This window comes from Heptranchias perlo, chromosome 8, assembly GCF_035084215.1.
Source record: "Heptranchias perlo isolate sHepPer1 chromosome 8, sHepPer1.hap1, whole genome shotgun sequence".
NCBI lineage: Eukaryota > Metazoa > Chordata > Chondrichthyes > Hexanchiformes > Hexanchidae > Heptranchias > Heptranchias perlo.
Genome location: NC_090332.1, coordinates 49813602 through 49837567, shown reverse-complemented (window position 1 = coordinate 49837567; position 23966 = coordinate 49813602). Strand labels below are relative to the sequence as shown.

Sequence of the window (23966 nt, the reverse complement as noted above, 5' to 3'; positions counted from 1 at the left end):
ACTAAATATCTGCTTGAGATTCAGTTAATATGCAGTTCTTGCTATCTACCACCTGTTGTTTCCTGTTCAATATTTCAGTACTGCCCTTGAATGGTTTAATTTCTACTTATCCGAACGTAGCCAATGCATCTCCAGAATGGTTTCTCTTTCCTACCTCGCACCATCACCTCTGGAGTCCCCCAAGAATCTATCCTTGGACCCCTCTTCACCTATATGCTGCCCTTCAGTCATATTATTTGTAGACATCGGGCCAACTTTTATACGTATACTGATGGCACTACCTCTCCACCATCTCCCTCAACCCCTCGACTGCCTCTATGCTGCCACATGGCATGTCTGACATCCACTCCTGGATAAGTCACAACAACTCAATATTGAGAAGGCTGAAGCCATTATCTTTGAAGCCCACCACAAGCTCTGCTCCCTTGCCACCGATTCCATTCCCTCCCTGGCTACTGTGCCAGGCTCAACGATCTGTTTATAACTTTGGCATGCTGTACAGTTCTGACCTCAGCTTTAGACCCCCTATACTTTTCATCATATGATCGCTTACTTCCACCTCCCCAACATTGCCCGCCTCTGCCTCACCTCAGCTCTACTACAGCTGAAACTCTTCTACATGCCTCTGTTACCTCCAGACTTGACTATTCCAATGCTCTCCTTGCCAGCCTTCCTTATTCTACTCTGTGTAAATTCCATCTCGTCCAAAATTCTACCACATCCATCCTGATCACACACATCACCTCTGTCCTTGACATTCTCAAAACCGATTTCTTCAACCATGCTTCATTTACCTTTCCTAACCTCTTCCCTCCTGGCTCAGCATTCATTTTTCCTTATGCCAATTTGTGAAGTGCCTTGAGATAATCTTTACATTAAAGGTGCTATACAAATGGTTGTTATTTTCCTCCACTTTTCTAACATTGCTTTCTGGAGACTAGAAGTTTCTTCCTTTTAGGAATCTGACAGAAATTCACTCATCCTCCATTATTCAATTAATCGCGCAGACCTGGAAAATTCTGAAGTCCTGCCTGTGATGTCACAGGTTAAACACAAGACTTTAGGGAGAAAAAGAAAAATTATACTCGTCAAATCTCTTTATTTCGCATTTGTTTCTCTCTAAACTTTAAAATCACCATAAAATTCTTATTCTGATCAGGAATCAACTGCGTGGTATAAAACCAGTCTCTACATTAGTGACGCACTTTAAAATCAAGATTAAATCTCAGTTCTTACAACCCTGTAAGTAATGTTACTTAATGTACATAGTTCCCCACCATTGTATAGTTTATTGCTGCAACCTGTTGGGACGAACAAAAATTGAAAGATAACACTGTCCAAGACTTTAACATTGTTGCTATGTCTGGGAAGGTTCTTCCAGCATTTCTCACTTCCTCCAAACAGGATACAAAAGAAGGTCATCATTTGCTAGGCAACCCCTTTCTCTCAATATTGATATTGTTGTTGCTTCCCTGAATTTTTCTCTTGTTCCTCTGCAGCTTTAAATATGCTGCCTGACACACTCTTCCTCCCCGCATTCCCACTGTTGAAATCAAGACTCATCACTCCATCTGCTACTCTAAATCACTGTTTCTCATGGCCTGAAGACTGGGGAACTCCTCACCTTCCTCAGTTTTCCCTTCCTCCTATATTTTCTGCTTTGAAATCCCAAGCGTAACATCACCTGATCAATATTATTTGGTGTATCTCATCTTCTCTCCCAATCTGATCAATCTTATTGATGTCCTCCACTATAGACCTTCACCTAGGTTTCTCAATTTAAAAAAAAGCATGGTAGGCTAGACAGGCTACGGGCCATGGCATCTGTGGAATTGTTAGACAGGCAAACGGGTTACATGCCTCACAAATATCTTCAGTGCTGTTCCCTGGTCAAGAAGAGACACTTAAGAGATGTAGAAAGGGATGCCTCCATGACCAGTTCTCTTTCCTTGACTTTTTTTCTGAATGAGCCAATTGAGATTGGCAAACTCATGCCCCTTTGCTCATTGTCCAGGGCTATTGAGTGTGACTACCAGTTAAGACTGGGATTCAAACTTTAATCTCCTGGTTCAAATTGCAATATTCAAGTGTCACCATTAAGGTCAAGATAGATCCTCTGCTTAAATTTTTTAAAACTGCCACTTTAAATTATGTCAACAGTAAAACTATCCCAAAACTTGGAAATCTTACCCTCAGTCCACATTTGTCTACTGCTTTCAATATTTTGTCTCTCTTAAAGAAACTATTTGTATCTTATAAAGGTAACAGCTGAACTGGTCTGAAATATGGAGATGCTATTGTATACCAAACCAACTTAATGTCAGCAAGGAGGGTGGTATCAATGGGACACCAAAATACTTTCAAAATACAGTTTTTGAACAATAAACTTAAAATATCAGAGGTCTTTTCAATTTTTGTTTATAAAATGTCAGATTTGCAGTTTTAAGCCAACAAAAGAAGAACATAATTTTGCACAAGACAATTAGAAAAGCTTATTTCTTGTGAGAATTAGCCCAATTTCAGTCTGTGGCTGGAAATTTATTGTCGTTAATGACTTCATAATACAGGCTAGCTCCACTTTTAAACACTAAAGTCTTGGCATACGATTGAAAGCCATTGATTAAAACAAAGATTGTCTTGAATTAATATCTTTTATAAAAGTTGGCCTGGTTCAAGGTCCAGTAAGATACAATTATCAATGAAACTCAGATTTCCGTTCCTTCTATAATCTACAGGCTTTTAGAACCCAAGCTCGGTATCCCCTAATCACTGTTTCTTTACTTAGTTTGTCACCTTTTACACTTTCCAACCTTATTGGCGTTCTGAACTACGCCTCTCGGCCTTTCACCAAGATTCTCCAATATAAAAAAATCAGTGTCCAAACAACAAGGGGAAAATGAATGTGGCTGGCAGCAACATAACCTCTCCACATTTTTATTTTAGGATATGCTGGCTATTAATTAATAACTTAAATTAACAAGGAGTCCAGTTCCAACTTGGCACAGGACTTTGCACAGACCTTGGAGTACTTCCTTTCCCACATGGAATGGGTGGTCACCTCCATCAGCACACCTGTGGAACCCACCATGATGCAGCGTCTGATGACCAATGCCTCAGCTTCCATTGCAGCACAAACAGCTGTCATGCAAGGTCTGCATGCTGCATTTGGAGCTCAGACTGCTGCTTTGGAAGCTCAGGCTGCGGCGTTATAGGCTCAGACTGCTGCTATCATGGTTGTACGTACCACTGTGGAATGGGGCTTCCAGGGCGTCACAGCACACCAGCAATCTGTTCTCCAGTAGATCACCAGGAGTGCTAAGGCGCCCCCACTAGGAGAGTGGCAGTGGCACCACGGGAGACGAACCTGCTGCTTTCTCTCAGGATGATGTGGAGATGCCGGTGATGGACTGGGGTTGACAATTTTAAACAATTTTACAACACCAAGTTATAGTCCAGCAATTTTATTTTAAATTCACAAGCTTTCGGAGGCTTCCCCCTTCGTCAGGTGAACGATGTGAAGGGGGAAGCCTCCGAAAGCTTGTGAATTTAAAATAAAATTGCTGGACTATAACTTGGTGTTGTAAAATTGTTTACAGTTCTCTCAGGATGACAGTATTCCAGCTCCCACCCCTGCCACTCCGCCAGTGCCCTTGCCATTGCCTTTGCCATTGCCTGTCAGCTAGCCAGGCCAGACTGCTGCAGCCTATGCCGAGATGGTGCAGACTGAATCCGGGCCGTCCTGGCCCAGAGTTTCTTGAGGTCATGCTCCAAGGCTATCTGCACTCTCCTCAATTGTAGGTCAGCTGCCTTCCATGACCCATTCTCCAGCCACTGGGGATATACCTCGTAGGAGCACTAGGAAAGGCAAGGGCACATGAACAACAGGCACTGAGGGAATGCACAAGGGTGTATATAGTCTCATTTTGTATGCTAATTTATGTTAATTGATAAATTTGGATTTATATTTGTATTTGGTGTGGCTTTCATTTCTGCGATGAGCTGAGGGAGGAAGCAATGTGTAATCATAAGGAGGATGATTTGATGGTCATGTGAGAGAGGAAAGGTAAGGAGTGTGGGACTGTTGGTGAAGGGGGAGGTGTTGTTGAGGTTACTGGTATCGCTTATTCATAATCTGATCATGCAGAGCCCTGGTAGACAGGGCCTGTCTACATTGTTACCTCCCTACCTCTTCCTCCACTTCCTCCTCCATCTCTTCCTCCTCCTCCTCTGCCTTTGGCTCAGGTTCTCGCCGGATAGGCAGTGGCAAGGGCTGGATCCTCATAATGGTGAGGTTGTGTAACATGCAGCATACGACGACAAACCTTGATACCCGCTCAGCTGAGTACTGCAGGGCTCCTCCAGAGCGGTTCAGACAGCGAAAGCATTGCTTGAGGACACCTACAGTGTGCTTGATGATGTTCTGTGTGGCGGCATGGCTCTCATTGTACGCCTGCTCTGCACTTGTGCGTGTGTTCCGGACCGGAGGCATGAGACACCTCCTGAGGGGATAGCCCTTGTTGCCCAGTAGCCAGCCTTCGATTTGCCATGCTGGTTGAAATATAGGTGGCATGTTGAGCTGTCGCAGAATAGAGTCCTGACTGCTGCCAGGATAGCGGGCACTGACCTCATGTTGCGCTGTGTGTGCTTGCACACCAGCTGCACATTGAGGGAGTGAAATCCCTTTCTGTTCATGAATATGGCTGAGTTCAGATGTGGCGCACGCATGACAATATGTGTGCAGTCAATGGCATCCTGCACCATGGGGAAGCCTGCAATGCAAGCAAACCCTCGTGCTCGCTTATGCTGCTTGTCTCTGTCAAGAGTGATGAATCTGTTTCAGAGTGTGTACAGAGCCTCAGTGCCCTCCCTTATACAGCAGTGCACTGCAAACTGCAAGATGTTGCTTATATCGCCAGCAGCAGTCTGAAAGGAGCCAGAGCCGTAAAAGTTAAGCATCACGGTTACCTTGACAGCCACAGGCAATGCTGTCCTTGCCCTGCTCTGAGGCTGTAGTTGACAAATTTCAGTCACAATCTCTTTCATGAACCGCAGCCGTTGGATGTTCTGGTCATCGCTGAAGTTGAGGCAGGAGAATTGGTCCCTGAAGGCCCTTGGTGGATATGACTTTCTGCTGAGTGCCCTGCGCCTTCTTCTCCCTCTACTAGCAGCTTGTCCTGCTCTGCATGGCCTCTCCGCACGCTCCCAGTCATGTTCAATTCCTAGAGGAAGCTTTAGCAGGCCACCCATGTCTGGTAGCAAGTTTGTTCAGCACACCTAGACCACTCTCTATATAATATTGTAACTTTCTCCAAGTATAGGAAACTTCCAAAAATAATTGTATCAGCAGCCAAAATAACTAATCTAGCAACTAAGATGTAAGTCCTGCATAATCCCTTTAAATAGCACTGGTGGGCGGGTCCTTCATACCATTTAAGTCCTGTTCAGCTGTGTGCGTTTAGGACAGTGCATTAGCTGGAGGGGGGAGCTCGAAAATGGCACTGGCTGCTTCAAATCAGTGTTGCTATACATCATAATCTCCCTGCTTCCGGCATTTGTTACCAAGATGGCATCCCGCGCACGTCATGCTGGAAGGAATCCACGTAGCGCCTACACAACGGGTGCTACGCAGCCCAACTTAGTCCCCGGTCTGTTCTCCCTTCCCCATTTAGTTCTGTGTCTTATGATGTGGAGACATTTGCCATGAATTTCCTTAGGCCTTCTCCTGCTCTGCTGCCGTAACTTCAGCAGAAATTTGGCAGAAACATTGTTTACACGTATATTCCCAGCAATTAGTTATTATTTTGTTTCTCCCTCCTCTTTTCTCCTGAAGATGTGGACCCTTGCTGGGTTGCAACACTTCAGTATCTCAAACACTGGTCCTTTCTTCGTGTGTCATTGAAGGTGGCAAGTGCTGGTAGGCTATCTGACCTTGGAGGGCATCACAGCTCAGCCTATCTGTGTTCTCACCTGACATTAATACAAGAAATTTCCAGAAGGTCATTGGATCGCAGTGAGGCATAAGAAAACTGGGTGACTTATTCCCTTCCTTAACCCAGAAACACCCAGATCCTGCCCTAGCTCAAAATCAGGATACTCAGCACAAACTGGGAATCAAACCTGGTTCCTTCTAGACTGCATACCTTAGTACTGCACCAGTTAGTATCATTTCATTTCATTTTTATTTCATCAAAGAAGGCCTCAGACCTCTAGCGATGGTCCCACCTCCTAACACCTGTCTGTTAGGAGGTCAGACTGCATTTTGCAAATTAAACAGCTTAACTCAGTGCTCAACAGCAATATCAATTTATAAATGGTCAGTTTAAGCAAAAAGATGGTCGTTTATTGGGAGCACCATGAATTTGACGAGATTACCTCTGTGCCCGATTCTCTGATCCACACTTCCATTGAGCAATGCTCCATGGCAGGGGTGTAGCCTCACAAAATCTATCCTTTATAGAATAGAATAATGGATGCTTTTGGGCTGTTGTTGAATTTGGAGGGAGAATGTTTGAAAGCGGTTTCCAATGAATGCGGGATAATGAAAAAGTGATTTTAAACTCCCACTTCAATAAGTAAGTAGTTAAGCAAATGATTTCAATTATCAACCAAAGCTTTATTGAATGGAGCATTGTACTAGCCAGCATAAGGGAGTAGCCCTATTGTAACCCCATTGATTGTATGAAATGCCTGTAGTTGGATTAGAATTGAAGGTGGAAGAAAAATGGTATAATTAGGGATAAGTGCAGATCTGGGACATAACTCCACTTAGTAAGACTGTGCATCATAGGTACTTTCACATTCACTCTCCAGAGAACTAAAACCTTTCCTAGTTTCACTTTCCATCACACCAATAACTATAGTTTGCTGTAAATTTGTGGTGCTGGGTTGGGGGAAGGAAGAAGTCTAGACACTTCACGGGATTTTAAGCCTATCCACCTGGCAGAAACCGGGCAGGTGGGCAGTTAAAATGTCCAGGATGACTTATGCGCTGATTTCCCACCTACTTAGCGTCGATCCTGATTTTAGCCTGCTCTTCTGAGCATTTGGCACAAGCATTTGCCTAAAGCTGATGGGGTCCTTTGTTAAATATGCTGATCGGGGTCTGATGACATCATTGGGTCCCGACTGTAATTTTAACTCTGGCCTGAGCGGGGAAACCGCTACAGCCTTCCCATCAGGTGACAACAGCGAGAGGAGGATCTGGGACCAGAAGAGACCATTTATGATAAGTTTTCTTACTTTCCTTGTGGGGCCAGGAGGAGGAGGAGTGCTCCTATGGGTCCCACAAGGTAAGTTTAGGCTCCCCTTCCCTCTAGCGAGACCCTCCAGAAACTCCCCTTGCCAGCGAGCCTTCCTTTGGTGCCGGCTATTGGGCTCTTACCCCCGAACTTTTTCTCCTGCCTGCTAGCCAGCTGCTGCTTTCCTCTCCTTTTTTGCAGGCAGCTGACAAACGGAATACAGATGAGGCCCGGGAGTTAAAATCGCCAGGCCCCACGCTGCCAACCTCAGGCCCGTTTGGTGCTTGTCCCTCCCCTGCCCGCCCGAATCCAGCACACCATTAAAATTCCCGCTTTCCTGACTGACAGCATGTTCAAGTAGTAACCCCATTTGAGCAGGACTGTGACTGCAAATTCAAGCAGCATGGGGATTGAAGAGGATAGTGCAGTCTTTATGCTATGTGTACATAGTGAGGATTTAGGCTGATGTAGCAGTTGTTTACTGCTAACGCTGGTAAGAGACTGAAAGAAAAAAAAACTGAATGCAATAGTAGTGGGCCAGATTAAACATAACCTATTCAGGATTTAAAGGATAGGAGTTTTTTGATGGCAGGAGAGGAAGAAGAGGGTCAGTGGATAATGTCAGGACTTGGAATTGAATCTCAAAAGAAAGTGGTCAAATTTGAAGGTGTTACCACTAGGAGGAGCAGTGGATTCAGAGGAGGCAGCTCCGAATGTACAGAACGAGTTGGATAAAATATGTAAATGGACAGAACAGTAGCAGATGAAATTTGGAGCCGACAATTGTAAAGTAACACACATAGAGGGAAAGAATAGTGATGCACATGGCAACATGGCAAACCAAAGCAAAGGATCAATCAATAAAGCTAAATGAATGTTGAACAACATAGCCATAACAGGAGAACATAAGTCAGATGAAATGGTGATCAAACATTTAAAGAAATATTTCAATATTCTCAATGAATATACATTCCATTGAGAAATAAAAACTCCACAGAAAAGTGATTCATCCGTGGCTAACTAAAGAAGTTAAGGACAGTATTAGATTAAAAGAAGGGGCCTATAATGTTGCGAAGAAGAGCAGTAAGCCTGAGGATTGGGAGAGTTTTAGAAATCAGCATAGGATGACCAAAAAAATTGATGATAAAGGGGAAAATAGAATATGAAAGTAAACTAGCAAGAAATATAAAAACAGATTGTAAGAGCTTCTACAATATGTAAAAAGGAAAAGAGTAGCAAAAGTAAACATTGATCCCTTAGAGGCTGAGACAGGAGAAACTATAATGGGGAATCAGGAAATGGCAGAGACGTTAAACAAATATTTTGTATCTGTCTTCACAGTAGAAGGCACAAAAAACATACCAGAAATAGTGGGGAACCAAGAGTCTAATGAGAGTGAGGAACTTAAAGTAATTAATATCAGTAGAGAAAAAGTACTGGAGAAACTAATGGGACTAAAAGCCGACAAATCCCCTGGACCTGATGGCCTGCATCTGAGGGTTTTAAAAGAGGTGGCTGCAGAGGTATTGGATGCATTGGTTATGATCTTCCAAAATTCCCTAGATTCTTGAATGGTCCCAGCAGATTGAAAGGTAGCAAAAGTAACCCTGCTGTTCAAGAAAGGAGGGAAAGAGAAATCTGGCCAGTTAGCCTGATATCAGTCATCAGGAAAATGCTGGAATCCATTATTAAGGAAGTGGTAACCGGGCACTTAGAAAATCATAATATAATTAGGCAGAGTCAACATGATTTTATGAAAGGGAAATCCTGTTTGACAAATTTATTAGAGATTTTTGAGGATGTAACAAGCAAGGTAGATAAAGGGGAACCAGTGGATGTAGTATATTTGGATTTTCAAAAGGCATTCGAGAAGGTGCCACATAAAAGGTTGTTACGCAAGATAAGGGCTCATTGGGTTGGAGGTAATATATTAGCATGGATAGAGGATTGGTTAATGGACAGAAGCGGAAAGTAAGGATAAACGGGTCATTTTCAGGTGGGCAGGCTGTAACTAATGGAATGCCGCAAGGATCAGTGCTTGGGCCTCAGCTATTTACGATCTACATTAATGACTTCGAGGAAGGGCCTGAGTGTAATGTATCCAAGTTTGCTGATGATACAAAGTTGGTGGGAAAATAATCTGTGAGGAGGACACAAAGAGTCTGCAAAGGGATATAGGCAGGTTTAATGAGTGTCCAAGAAGGTGGCAGATGGATTATAATGTGGGGAAATGTGAGGTTATTCACTTTGGTAGGAAGAATAGAAAAACAGAATATATTTTAGATGGTGAGAAACCATTAAATGTTAGTTTTCAGAGAGATTTGGTTGTCCTCGTACAAGAAACACAAAAAGTTATACAGTAGCATACGGATACAGCAAGCAATTAGGAAGGCAAATGGTTTGTTGGCCTTTATTGCAAGGAGGTTGGAGTACAAGAGTAAGGAAGTCTTACTACAATTGTACAGGGCTTTGGTGAGACCTTACCTGGAGTAGTGTGTACAGTTTAGGTCTCCTTTTGTAAGGAAGAATATACTTGCCTTAGAGGCAGTGCAACGAAGGTTTACTAGATTGATTTCTGGGGTGAGAGGGTTTTCATATGAGGAGAGGTTGAGTAGAATGGGCCTATACTCTCAGTAGTTTAGAAGAATGAGAGATGATCTCATTGAAACATACAAGATTCAGAGGAGGCTTGACAGAGTAGATGCTGAGAGGCTGTTTCCCCTGGCTGTAGAGTCTAGAACTAGGGGGCATAGTCTCAGGATAAGGGGGTTGGCCATTTAAGACTGAGATGATGAGGAACTTGTTCACTCAGAGGGTTGTGAATCTTTGGAATTCTCTACCCCAGCAGACTGTGGATGCTGAGTCATTGAGCATGTTCAAGGCTGAGATAGATAGATTTTTGGACTCTATCAAGGGATATGGGGATCGGGCAGGAAACTGGAGTTGAGGTCAAAGATCAGCCATGATCTTATTGACTGGCGAAGCAGGCTCGAGGGGCCGAATTACCTACTCCTGCTCCTATTTCTTATGATCTAATGTTCTATCTGTATAGTGCGGCAGTCAGACCAAACCTTGAGTAGTGTGTTCAGTTCCGGTCGCCAAGACACAAGCTAGAATGCACTGGAGGCAGTGCAGATAAGAGCTAGAAGGCCGATCCCTAGAGTCAGCAACCTGAAGTATGAGGAAAGACTGGAGAAGCTTGGGACTTTTCAGTCTGGAAAGGAGGCATCTGAGAGGTGATCTTGTTGAACTACATAACAGTGATAGGAATGGAAAAGGTAAATCCAGAATATTACTTTAAGTTAAATTGTGAGAGTAGGACAAGGGGACATGGGATCAAGTTAGTAAAAGGAATTTTTTTTAAAAACACAATTGGATGCTACAATGGGGAGACTCAAGTATCTCTCTAGATGAATGAATTAAGATGGGCCAAAGAGTCTTCCCCATCTGAAATCATCTTGTGATTCATGGTGTGTGTTAGCTGTGTTAGGGTTAATAGCAGAATATCAGGAAGTCTAGACCATGATAGGCATACTAGAGTGTCAGCTATGGCTTAGTCAGTAGTACTCTTGCCTCTGAATCAGAAGTTTGTGGGTTTAAGTCCCACTCTAAAGACATGAACACAATATCCAGGCTGACACTCCAGTGCAGTACTAAGGGAGTGCCACACTGTCTGAGGTGCCTTCTTTTGGATGAAATGTTAAACTGAGGCCCCGTCTGCCCTCTCAGGTGGACGTAAAAGATCCCATGGCACTATTTCAAAGAAGAGCAGGGGAATTCTCCCCGGTGTCCTGACCAATATTTATCCCTCAACCAACATTACTAAAACAGAGTAATGTTGGTTAAGGGACAATGTGATGTGGTCATTATCACATTGTTGTTTGTGGGACCTTGCTGTGCACAAATTGGCTGCCGCATTTCCTGCATTACAACAGTGACTACACTTCAAAATGACTTCATTGGCTCTAAATCGCTTTGGGATGTCCTGAGGTCGTGAAAGGCGCTATATAAATGCAAGTGTTTTTACAGAGTTTTAAGGGTTTGAAACTGCGTCTTATTTTGTTGGATTACTTTTGATCATCTCAATTCAGAACAACATTCCATGATTCTGTTTGCTATGTAGTGCCAATACAATGCTTTCATTCATGTGTGTAACAATACTGGACTTTTGAAAAAATTGGACTTTTAATTACTTCCTCAGTAGCTTAATTAGTTCAACATTTGATTCCAAACAAAGAGGTTGTGAATTGAGTCCCCCTACTGTTTGCCTCTCCAACTCTCTTCCATTTATTGGTTAAGTTTCCAGTTTAATGTGTCATTGTATATAATAAGTCATTCTATTTCAATGGGTAACGCGCCCAGTGAAATCGGTGTGCTCTGCACGCAATTGCAGCCTAATTGAAGGTACTGACGCATGCTTCCAGTTTCCCGTTCCAGACCTGCGCAGTGGGAGCAATGCGCACCCGCATCACAGGCTGTCAGCAGGAGGAGCCCGATTTAAAGGGGCGGTCCGCCAATGCTCCTCCTGCAGCAAAGAACCATTTTTGGAGCATGGAGCTGTCCAGAGGCAAGGCTGCTCCAAGGTTCTCTGACTCCTCACTCCAGGTGCTGCTCGAGGAGGTGGCCTCCCTCTGCCACCAAGGCGGCATGGCTGGAGGTGGCCGAGGAGGTCAGCAGTAGCAGCAATGTGTGCCGAACCTGGGTCCAGTGCAGGAAGCGCTTTAATGACTTAACCAGGTCAACCAAAGTGAGTATACTTACGCATTCTCGCACACTCCATCTTCCACATCACCTACACCACCACACAACTCCTTCTGGACTGCCACCATAACGTACTCGCATCACTCCTCACATCCACTCAACCATCATTCTCACCGCCCCAATTCCCATTCGAACACTACCACGCAACCCAATCCTCATACAATCTCAGGGCTATGCCTCAAACACACCCTCCCATGCATCTCCCTCACTGTCACCCCCACCCACACCAATGCATGCAGCGGGTCACCATGCAACCATCACTCAATCACGCCTCTCTGTGTTTTGCCTTGTTAGGAGAAGAGATGCCAGAATGCCAGGGAGAGGGCAAGGACCAGAGGGGGCCTGCCACACCAGGTGGTCTTAACGGACATAGAGCAGCAAGCATTGGAACTAAGCCGGACATTGGAGTGCCTGTCCGTGGCGGACGCAGAGACTGGGAGCGCACACACGGCTGGTGACAGAAATCTAACACTCAGCACTCATGATAGCGAATGATCTTAGCATCACTCGGCATCTGCAGCACCTCAACATCTGTCCACTTGCTTTCCCATTCTCTTGCAGGGCCATCTGCTATTGCCGGCCTCTGAGGGTGCATCGTCACATCTGAGCCAGCCATCCACCAGCGCAGATACACACACCTTGGTGTCCCCGTTCTCAGTTAGTTGGGGTTGCACATGGTGAGTCACCACGCACGTGAGCACGAGCAGACCCTGGTGGCAGGGGCAGCCGCGGAGAGTCCGCGTCGGTGGGAGCACTCTTCTCCAGGCTCTGCTCAGCTGGACCCAGATGCTGAACACTGGGGGCCAGCCATGAAAAGGAGAGTAATCGAGGGGCAGCAGCACATTGCCGAGGTACTGGAACAGGTGCCACGCGCACTCTCCACAATCGCGCAGAGGATGGAGGAGTCCAACTCCTGCATGAGTGGAATACTGTCACAGGGACGTGAAGGCATCTCGGAGATAGTGTCGCGGGTAGGTGCGGGAATGTCTGCGATGGAGGAAAGGGTAGCCTCCATCGAGCTTCAAGCACAGCTCAACAATGAGTCCATTCAGGCCCTGACAACGGCCGTTCGGATTCAGGGTGAGCAACATTCTGCCGCCTTAAACAGGCTGACAGATATGTTACAACAGGCCTTCCAAGGCTTCACACAAGTCCTCCAAACTGTCGATAAGCAGGGTGGAAGGAGTGATGTGGGCCTGGGCCAGGAGAGGGATGATGGTGAAAGGGGACATGGAAGTGGGGACGCACTCAAAGCACTCCCACATCTCACCCGTTGCCCCCCTCGCAACCAGTACCTGCAATGCTGCCTCCTCTCCAGGTGGTCGAGTCTGCCCCTGCACAGGTGCAGGTGGAGCAGTCTTTGGAGGGGCCCTCATGGACACAGAGGGCGTCCGCGCAAAGCATCTCATCGGTCAGGGCATGGACAAGAGCAACCTGCCACTACCTGTGCTGGAGCCACAGGGGTAGCATCATGTAGGGGTTCCTGTAAACGTAAGGCTAAGGTTTTGTGAGCACAAAGGTGAAAGACAAAATGTCATGTTTTTGATTTCGTTTTTTTTCTTTTGCAAAGCACATTAAAATTTGTTATCACCACTACTGCCATGTCTTTGCAAATCTTGTCTGGTTTGTGCAATAATGCCCTTTCCTGAGGATCACCATGAAGACCCACACCTGATGACACCCATTGCGTCACTGCAGAGTGGGTGTAGGTGTATTTGCAGGGCTTTTTTTATGCAGATGATTGAGAGACACCAGCGATGTCCCCGGTGGCACCCTGGAAGGATCCGGAGAAGTTGTTGAGGGCAGTGGTGTCTTTGACAGCAACAGGTAAGAAGATGGTGCTCGGGCCAGCTGGGAGCAGCTTGGCATCAAAGAGGCTGCAGATGTCCACGACTACATGTCGAGTGACTCTGAGCCTCCGTGTGCACTGCTCCTCAGGGAGGCCCAGGAAGCTGAGTCTCAGTCTGTAGACCATGTGGCGAGGGTAGTGCCTTCTGCGACGCATCTCTCTCTGCAGTTGCCCTCCCTCCTGCTGTGCAGGTGGATGTGTCACAGCACTGTATTGTGGAGCTCCACGTGTCAGAGGTGGACGGCGTGGCTGGCGATGCTGTTCGTCCTCCGAGGAGGTCATGACTGGAGCTATGGCGGCCCCCATCCGGAAGATGAACGTTTGAGGGGGTCCGCAAGGTAGGTAAATATGTCTGCACACTGGGATAGAGGTTCCAAGTTGGTGAATTTTAGTGTTAGGAGGAGGGTGGTGCAGGCCAAACTTTGTCCAAAGTGACAGAGTGGCCTCCTGCAATGAGTGAGGGTTTCCCTCCCACACCTGTCAAATGGACCTTTGCAGCTCCCACAGGCTGATGGCTGCAACACATCTGTTTCAACTGGGAGTGTTTCCCCCAGTACGGGAAACACGCTCAGTTGACCTGAAAATCCCACCCCTCCTAAAATATCCTCCCAATCAGGTCTGCAAACAACCTGAACTATCAAATTAATTGATTTAAGTGGGATCCCGCCGGCTTTAATTGCCAGTGGGAGTCCCACATGCGGGGGCTGTGTGCGCATCATTGGGGAACCCGGAAGTGGGCGCGTTGGAGCCGGGCTCCGGACCCGCCCCAGGAATCCCAAATTTTCGGAGGCCCCCCCCCCCCCGCCACGAACGCATCCGCTCACCCTTGCTGCTATGGATGCTGACTGTCTTCCTCACCTAAAGTCCAATCAAAAGCAGTCATGACGCCATGCTCTCTGTGTCAACACCTCCAAACTGTACAAATAAGTCTCACAACAAGTACTCTCACCAAACTGTATCTTAGAGGGAACTGAGAAAGCAGCTGAGCACTGAGCCTTTATTCATATCGGGACTTCTGATCTTTAACCATCCCCATGAAGTGCTGTTCAATCTCGCCTCTGTTTCACTGACTAGTTTCCCAAACCGAGAAACCTGTACAGGAGGCGTTAATTTCAAATCGCTGCCAAAATCTCATGAAAGGAGCCTCATTTAAATATTATAATTATGGACCCACCTCACCACAGTGGGTTACTCAGACGCCCCGATATCCGCCACTGTTAAAACGGAAATGGGTGCATGCACGGCGGGTTGGGGTCGGGTTTCGCAAATTTAACAATTTGACCCTCTCTCCTGCCCATCATGAGGTGGGGTGGTTAATGTATCTGTCATTCTAGCAGTTGGTCAGTGGCGGTCAATGTACTACAAGCATGTAAAATACAGAACTTCCTGCTCGTACACCATGTTATTGAAGTGCACTGTAGTTTAAGCCCAAGTAACTGTCAGGAAGGTATAGGGGAGCAAATGAAGAGGAAATAATAAAGGAGCTGGTTGCCTTTCAGTTCTGTGTCTCCTCAGCACCATTTAGAAAGCGTGATTTGGGAACTTTACTCAGAACATCAGTCAAACAATTCATCCAGCTGAATGCAAGTTTTACAGAGAGTTGGTCAATTTTACCAGAGTAGGAAATACTGTAAAATAAGGTGCACTGGTCAAACTTGTGTAAATGTTGCACTCTCAAGTACAAAAATGCTGAAATACAATGCATCTCCTATCATTCAAAATGCATGTTCAGACAAAGGCAGACAAGATTAAACCTTTAACTTGAATTCTATGAGTATTTACAGTTTAAAATTCAGAATATTTTTCAGATTACATCGAAACTACAGCACAGAAACAATCCATTCGGCCCAACTCGTCTATGCCGGTGTTTATGCTCTACATGTGCCTCATCTCACCCCATCAGCATATCATAAGAACATAAGATCATAAGAGATAGGAGCAGGAGTAGGCTATTTGGCCCTTCGAGCCTGCTCCGCCATTCAATGAAATCATGGCTGATCTGATTCTGGCCTCAACTCCACTTTCACGCCTGTTCCCCATATCCTTTGACTCCCTTGCTGATCAAAAAGTTGTCTAACTCAGTCTTGAATATATTCAATGACTCAGCCTCCACCGGTTCTTTGTGGCAAAGAATTCCAAAGGTTCACAACCCTTTGAGAGAAGACATTTCTCCTCATCTCCGTCTTAAATGGGTGACCCCTTACTCTGAGACTCCCCTATGAGGGGAAACATCCTCTCAGCATTTATCCTGTCAAGCCCCCTCAGAATCTTATATGTTTCAATAAGATCTCCTCTCATTCTTCTAAACTCCAGTGAATATAGGCCCAACCTGCTCAATCTTTCCTCATAAAAAATCCCTTCCATACCCGGAATCAACCTAGTGAACCTTCTCTGAACCATCTCCAATGCAAGTATATCCTTCCCTAAATAAGGGGACCAAAACTGTACTTATCTAGGTCCCCCTTAAATGTATCTATGCTAATCACCTCAACTACTCCATGTGGTTGAAAGTTCCACATTCTTACCACTCTCTGGATAAAGAAGTTTCTCCTGAATCCCTTGTTGGATTTATTAGTGACTATCTTATATTTATGACCCCTAGTTTTGAACACCCATGAGTGGAAACATCTCTTCATCTACTCTATCAAACCTCTTCATAATTTTAAAGACCTCTATTAGGTCACCCCTCAGCCTTCTCTTTTCTGGAAAAAAGAGCCCCAGCCTGTTCAGTCTTTCCTGATGGGTATAACCTCTGAGTTCTGGTATCATCCTTGTAAACTTTTTTGCACCTTCTCCAGTGCCTCTATATTCTTTTTGCAATATGGAGACCAGAACTGTGCACAATACTCCAAGTGTAGTCTAACCAAGGTTTTACATAACTTCTCTGCTTTTCAATTCTATTCCTCTAGAAATGAACCCCAGTGATTTGTTTGCATTTTTAGGGCCTTGTTAACCTGAAGACTTACACTTATATAACATCTTTCACAACCTCAAGACATCCCAAAGCACTTTTGAAATGACCAATGAAGTACTTTGAAGATTAATGCACTTGTGCTCAAATATGTGAACAAGTTCAACTTTAGTCCCACAGTAAACTACTTCTGTAGTTAAACATTTCAGCCATAAGCTAACCTGTGGGACAATCATGGAGTCAAGCAAATAGTCCAACCTTCCTTTATGCAATTTAACTCAGAGAAGTGTGAAGTGATACATTTTGGCACAATGAGGAGAGGAAATATAAAGTATTTTAAAGGGGGTGCAGGAACAGAGACCTGGAGGTATATGTGCACAAATCTTTGAAGGTGGAACGACAGGTTGAGAAAGCAGTTAAAAAAGCATACGGGATCCTGGGCTTTTTAAATAGAGGCATTGAGTACAAAAGCAAGGAAGTTATGTTGAACCTTTATAAAACACTGTTTCAGCCACAGCTGGAATATTATGTCCAATTCTGGGCACCATACTTTAGGAAAGATGTGAAGGGCTTAGAAAGGGTGCAGAAGAGATTTAGAGTCATAGAGTCATAGAGTCATACAGCACGGATAGAGGCCCTTCGGCCCATCGTGTCCGCGCCGGCCATCAAGCCCTGTCTACTCTAATCCCATATTCCAGCATTTGGTCCGTATCCTTGTATGCTATGGCATTTCAAGTGCTCATCCAAATGCTTCTTGAATGTTGTGAGGGTTCCTGCCTCCACAACCCTTTCAGGCAGTGAGTTCCAGACTCCAACCACCCTCTGGGTGAAAAAGTTCTTTCTCAAATCCCCTCTAAACCTCCCGCCTTTTACCTTGAATCTATGTCCCCTTGTTATAGAACCCTCAACGAAGGGAAAAAGCTCCTTAGTATCCATCCTATCTGTGCCCCTCATAATTTTGTACACCTCAATCATGTCCCCCCTCAGCCTCCTCTGCTCCAAGGAAAACAAACCCAATCTTCCCAGTCTCTCTTCATAGCTGAAGCGCTCCAGCCCTGGTAACATCCTGGTGAATCTCCTCTGCACCCTCTCCAAAGCGATCACATCCTTCCTGTAGTGTGGCGACCAGAACTGCACACAGTACTCCAGCTGTGGCCTAACCAGTGTTTTATACAGCTCCATCATAACCTCCTTGCTCTTATATTCTATGCCTCGGCTAATAAAGGCAAGTATCCCATATGCCTTCTTTACCACCTTATCTACCTGTTCCGCCGCCTTCAGGGATCTGTGAACTTGCACACCAAGATCCCTCTGACCCTCTGTCTTGCCTAGGGTCCTCCCATTCATTGTGTATTCCCTTGCCTTGTTAGTCCCTCCGAAGTGCATCACCTCGCACTTTTCCGGGTTAAATTCCATTTGCCACTGTTCCGCCCATCTGACCAACCCATCTATATCGTCCTGCAGACTGAGGCTATCCTCCTCGCTATTTACCACCCTACCAATTTTTGTATCATCAGCGAACTTACTGATCATACCTTTTACATTCATATCCAAGTCATTAATGTAGACCACAAACAGCAAGGGACCCAGCACCGATCCCTGTGGTACCCCACTGGCCACAGGCTTCCAGTCACAAAAACAACCTTCGACCATCACCCTCTGCCTTCTGCCACTAAGCCAGTTTTGTATCCAAAGTGCCAAGGCACCCTGGATTCCATGGGCTCGTACCTTCTTGACCAGTCTCCTGTGGGGGACTTTATCGAAGGCCTTACTGAAATCCATGTATACCACATCCACTGCGTTACCCTCATCCACACGCCTAGTCACCCCCTCAAAAAATTAAATCAAATTAGTCAGACATGATCTTCCCTTGACAAAGCCATGTTGACTATCCCTGATTAATCCTTGCTTCTCCAAGTGGAGACTAATTTTGTCCTTCAGAATTTTTTCCAATAATTTTCCTACCACTGATGTTAGGCTCACTGGCCTGTAGTTCCCCGGTTTTTCCCTACTCCCCTTCTTGAATAATGGTACTACATTAGCGGTTCTCCAGTCCTCTGGCACATCCCCTGTGGCCAGGGAGGTTCTGAATATATGTGTTAGAGTGATTTATTAGAATGATTCCAGGGATTAGGGACTTCAGTTATGTGGATAGACTGGAGAAGCTGGGATTGTTCTCCTTAGAGCAGAGAAGGTTAAGAGGAGATTTGATAGAAGTGTTCAAAATCATGAAGGATTTAGATAAAGTAAATAAAGAGAAACTGTTCCCATTGGCAGAAGGGCCGAGGATCAGAGGACACAGATTTAAGGTGACTGGCAAAAAAACCAAAGGCAACATGAGGAAAAACTTTTTTTTCGCAGTGACCAGTTACGATCTGGAATGCATTGCCTGAAAGAGTGGTGGAAGCAGATTGAATCGTGGCTTTCAAAAAGGAATTGGATAAATACTTGAAGGGAAAAAATTTGCAGGGCTACGGGAAAGAGTGGGGGAATGGGGCTAACTGGATTGCTCTTACAAAGAGACGGCATGAGCTCGAAGGGCCAAATGGTCTCCTTCTGTGCTGCAACCATTCTATGATTCATTTGTAAAAATTAACCTGTGCTCCAAAATATGCTCTTATTGGACTAACAAGTGCTGTGACATGGTCTGTATAAACTTAAACAATGGTGGACAGATATGATGTCAAGAGACAAACAGCCATTAAATATCAAAATAAGTAAGAATCATGTGTAGAGATCATGGCCAAGAAATTCAATGGCCCCATGTCCATTTTCCATGTGCTAAACGGGTGCCTAAGCCTCCAATATGGCTGTTCATAGTGCCTTAATGTCAGAAAACTGGAGCTGGACAATTTATGATTTAATTTAAGGCCTAATTCAGTACCGGTGCACAAAATGATTTCAATCCCCTTTAGAAGGTAAATTTAAGCAATGTTTTGTCAAGGTGCATGCACTATTTCACATGGCTGCTGTCCAGTTGAATAATACGACTCTTTTGATGTTAACTCATGAGGTGGCCACGGCTCATGTGGAATGTACTTTGATCTGGCCTGCCATCTCTTGGAGGTTATTGGCAATGTAACAAAAGTGCATCCCATGATTCACTTAGCAACGCATTGCCTAGAAATAGGTTTAATTAAGATTTTCAGTGTAAAGGCATAAATAGTTACCTAAAACCACATAGATCTTCAGCCTTACAAGTATAGTCTTCAAGAGATAATGGTAGATAAAACTTCAGGATAATAATCTCTTGGGAGAGGTGAAATTCTTGACACAATTTTAGGTTAAAATTTAATGCGGTGATTAAGACTGGCCTGCCCTAACCACCTCTGCAAGACTATGAAGCCCATTCACTCGATGTGCAGTTGCCTTGAGAGTGAGAATCTTGAGGTCACACAATTTTGTGAAGAATGTGACTTATACTCCATTTTTAAAGTGGTGCTGCCTCCAAAAAGAGAACGCAGCCAGAAACATAATATTGCAAACATGACTTTTGAGCACCTGTGTATGCAGCACAAAGTGGGGTGAATTAGTAACACTGGCACCCCCACCATATAATGGAACTGCTTCTACTGAAAGCTGCGCTGCAATGGAAATGGGATACAGGAAATCTCACTGCTCTTCTTTGAATAGTGCTATGGGATCTTGTATTGTCACACGAACAGGCAGACTGGGCCTCGGTTTAACGTGCTAGCCAAAGGACAGCACCTCTGACAGCAAAGTGCTTCTTCACTATAGCACTGAAGTATCAGCTGATTTATGTGCTCCAGTGGGGCTTAGATCAAACAACCTTCTGACTCAGAGGTGAGAATGCTACCACTGAACGAAGCAGATGCTTAAAAACAAGCTCTCATTAAAATGAATGGAATTTAATTTGAGATGTTTTGCTACATTAAAGACAAGTTGTTGTTGAATAAATAGAAAGTCTATATTGTTGGTATGACAAATGTTAGGATAATTATTTTAAAACATTGGTAACACATTGAAATATAAGAAAATATCTTAAAGGGCATCTCACTAACAGGATCACTTTTGAAAATTAGTTATAAAGAATGATTAACACTAACATCCTTTTATTTTCTCCTATTCATTTTTGGTTTTCTTTAAATGATGGGGATCTTCTTTAAAGTTAACATTTTTGTTTAATGCAACATGAATTGGTTTCAAAGGAAGTTAAGAATTTTAATGTAGTGTTCCACACTGAGGCTTCTATGAGGCTGGTTGAACTAACATTAGGATCACCAAGCATACAGTATCTTTGCTACAAGTCACTCAAGAGTGCACTATAATGTACCATGATATTGAGTGTTGAACTGAGAATGGCTGAAGGTATACAGTAGCTGGCTGGAAGAGCAGCGGGTAATTATTAAATGGTTTGGAAGAGACTGAATAGACTGGTAGTATTAATGGATGGCTCAACTGGAGGAGCTGGCAGAAGCATCCAAAGAAGGCAGCAGGTCATTAGGAGGAGGCAAAAAAAGCATGCAATTTTAATGAGGCCAACCTGCAGACACTCCTGGGTGAAATGCAATGAAGGAAAGACTGCTGAGTGCACAAAGTGTCTCAATCTCCTCTTTCTTCCTTGGGTACCAAAACACTGTTCACCCTCTAAAATGGATAACTGCATAAGTCATCACTCACAATGCATTGTAGTGAAGGGGATCACTAAGTCTGTATCTTGCATTATGTGTTTCCATCTCCCCTAACAGGAATTACTTGCATACAGAAGCTTCAAAGCCCTACCTCCATTTTAACAGGGTGACATCAGTTGATCTGTTATATCAGCTATCTGATACCACCTGGGAGACATCCCTCAAATGCTATCTTTCACCTGAATCGCTTAATTTTATTACAGGAGGATTCGCATACAATGCTCATGAAAGGCAAGGCACTGGAGGGATCATCTCTGACATCAGAGAGCTCATTCCCCTATGATGAGCAAGCCATAGAGTTAGTGGCAAGGCACTCTGCTCAAGAAGTGGGAGATGGCAAGATTGATGGGACAGTGCAGACACCAGGTTAGTGGGTGGAGACCTAGACAGTCGCCATGGCATCCCTGTGAAGCAACACACAGCCACAAACCTCTCAACCCTTCTCTGTCTCCTTATTCCCAAGGAGGGAGCCAGAGAATGTTAAAAGGGACAAAGATGATGATGAGGAGGTGCAGCATGGAAGAATTTTTTTCCTCTTCGACTGATGAGGAAGAGAATGATGAGGACCAAGACAGAATAGAGTACTTGAAGCCCCATGTTCCTGTGCCCAAACCCCTTGATCTCATCCCTGCATCAATTATTTTACCCGAGAGAATGGAATTGGTGAGGATGTGGTATTGGGTGACTCTGAAAGCATGAGGGAGCCAGAGGAGGGGAGTGGGTGAGGATGTGCCAGCTTCCCATCAGAGACAGAGAAGGCTACCCATGGTTTTGGAGTCATGGGACTCCGAACTCAAGGGTACTTGCCGAAAAAGATGCATATTTAAGGAACATCACATCAAGTTGCAGATTCCAATGTCAGTCACTGAGGATGTGAGGTAGATGACAGGTGAATCTTAAGTCTACAGACATCATTTGCAGCAATATCAGGGAAGCTTTTTCTTCATTGCAAGCATCAACGGAATGTTTGGCAGCTTCAGTGGAATCTGCAAGATTTCCCCACCTCTGAATCAGCCCAGGCTTCAGTTGACAACTGCAGCCCTGGTGGTGGTAGGAGACATATTAGATTGCACATTTTGTACCGGCGTTCACACTTTGATAACTGTCATTAGACCAGCCAACCCTGCTGATCTGTGGAGACACAGAACCAGGCCCCAGTACAAGGGCAATGGCTGGAGTAGACTTGCCTGAGGCGGCCATTGCTCAGAACAGTAGTATATACCAGGTATCTAGCCTTCCCCCTTACTGCACTATGCAAGTCGCACACAGGGGACGACCTCAAGCTGCCCAGGCACAAGCTGCAGGGATGCATGAGAATACGGCCACGTCTGTCACATGAGCCTTTTGTATCATAGAAGCGGGCAACCACCTCTTGTGATACTGGTCCTCAAGTTGCATCAGACACCCAAAGGAAGCCCAGTGTCTTATGTTCACTTTTGAGTTCCTTGTATTAAAAGAGAATGCGCAATTAGTTCATGCTCAGTTATTCATAGATATTATAATCATACAGGAAAGGATGTATTTATGTCATGCTCAGTTATTCATATTATTTAGACTTGCTTGGGCATGTAGGGCTAGAGGTCTTTTGTGATGTGATGTGAAGTGAATGGTGACTGCATTGAAGGATTTGTAATTTATGTGAAAGGGGGATAAGGAGTATTGGCAGTGGTTACAAGGGGAGACTGTTAAAATGATGAGAACACTTCATTGATAAGTTGAGTTCTGATGCCCCTTGTAGTAGTCACTGAGTGGTGCTGAGATAATCCTTATGATGCTGCATTCCATTCTGTTCTGCCTCCAAATCAGCTAGTGTCACCTCCCCAGAATTCTCCCTGTCCAGGCTTTTTTGGATGGCAAAGTTGTACAGGGCACAGCAAGCGACAACTATGCCAGATACATGCTCTGGAACATATTGTAGAGCCCCTTCTGATCTACCAAAGCAGCAAAGACCCTAGGGTTCTCTCTACGACAACTCTGGTAGAGATATATGCTGATTGTAGCTGCCGTTCTTACAACGCTTAGAGGGAGCAATGTCCATGGCAGCAAGGGGTAAGCCTCATCACTTGCATGCCATCTGTTCTCTTAACCATCTTCATTGAAGAGCTCAGGGAGGATAGAATTCCTTAGGATGAATGCATCATGCAAATGTGGCATTGATGTGAAGGATTCTTTGCATCTGGTTACACACAATCTGGACATTCAGCAAAATGGCATCTCTTTCTAGCAAGAAAGTTAAGGGGGTAAATGGTAGGCGCTTGCAATGCTCATCATCCATTGCAGCCTGCACCTTGGGGAACTAGCATGATAAAATTGGATGGGCTTATGACAGAAAGTACAAGGGTTCTGCCCCAGAATCCACCTCCAAAAGTGCAGGTTTGCTGGTTTTAAACCCAAAACCCGCCAGTTTGGGTTCTGCCAGGACCACTCGGCTCCAGCCTCATTACAGTCTTGGTCCAAACATGTACAAAAGAGCTGAATTCCAGAGGTGAGGTGAGAGTGACTGCCCTTGACATCAAGGCAGCATTTGACCAAGTGTGGCACCAAGGAGCCCTAGT

At 44.8% G+C, this 23966-nt stretch overlaps 1 protein-coding gene across 1 annotated transcript in view; it reads right to left on the bottom strand.

The window, feature by feature from the left end:
* Positions 1–23966, bottom strand: part of LOC137324827 (connector enhancer of kinase suppressor of ras 3-like) — a 319399-nt gene that overhangs the window by 1142 nt on the left and 294291 nt on the right. The window lies entirely within an intron of this gene.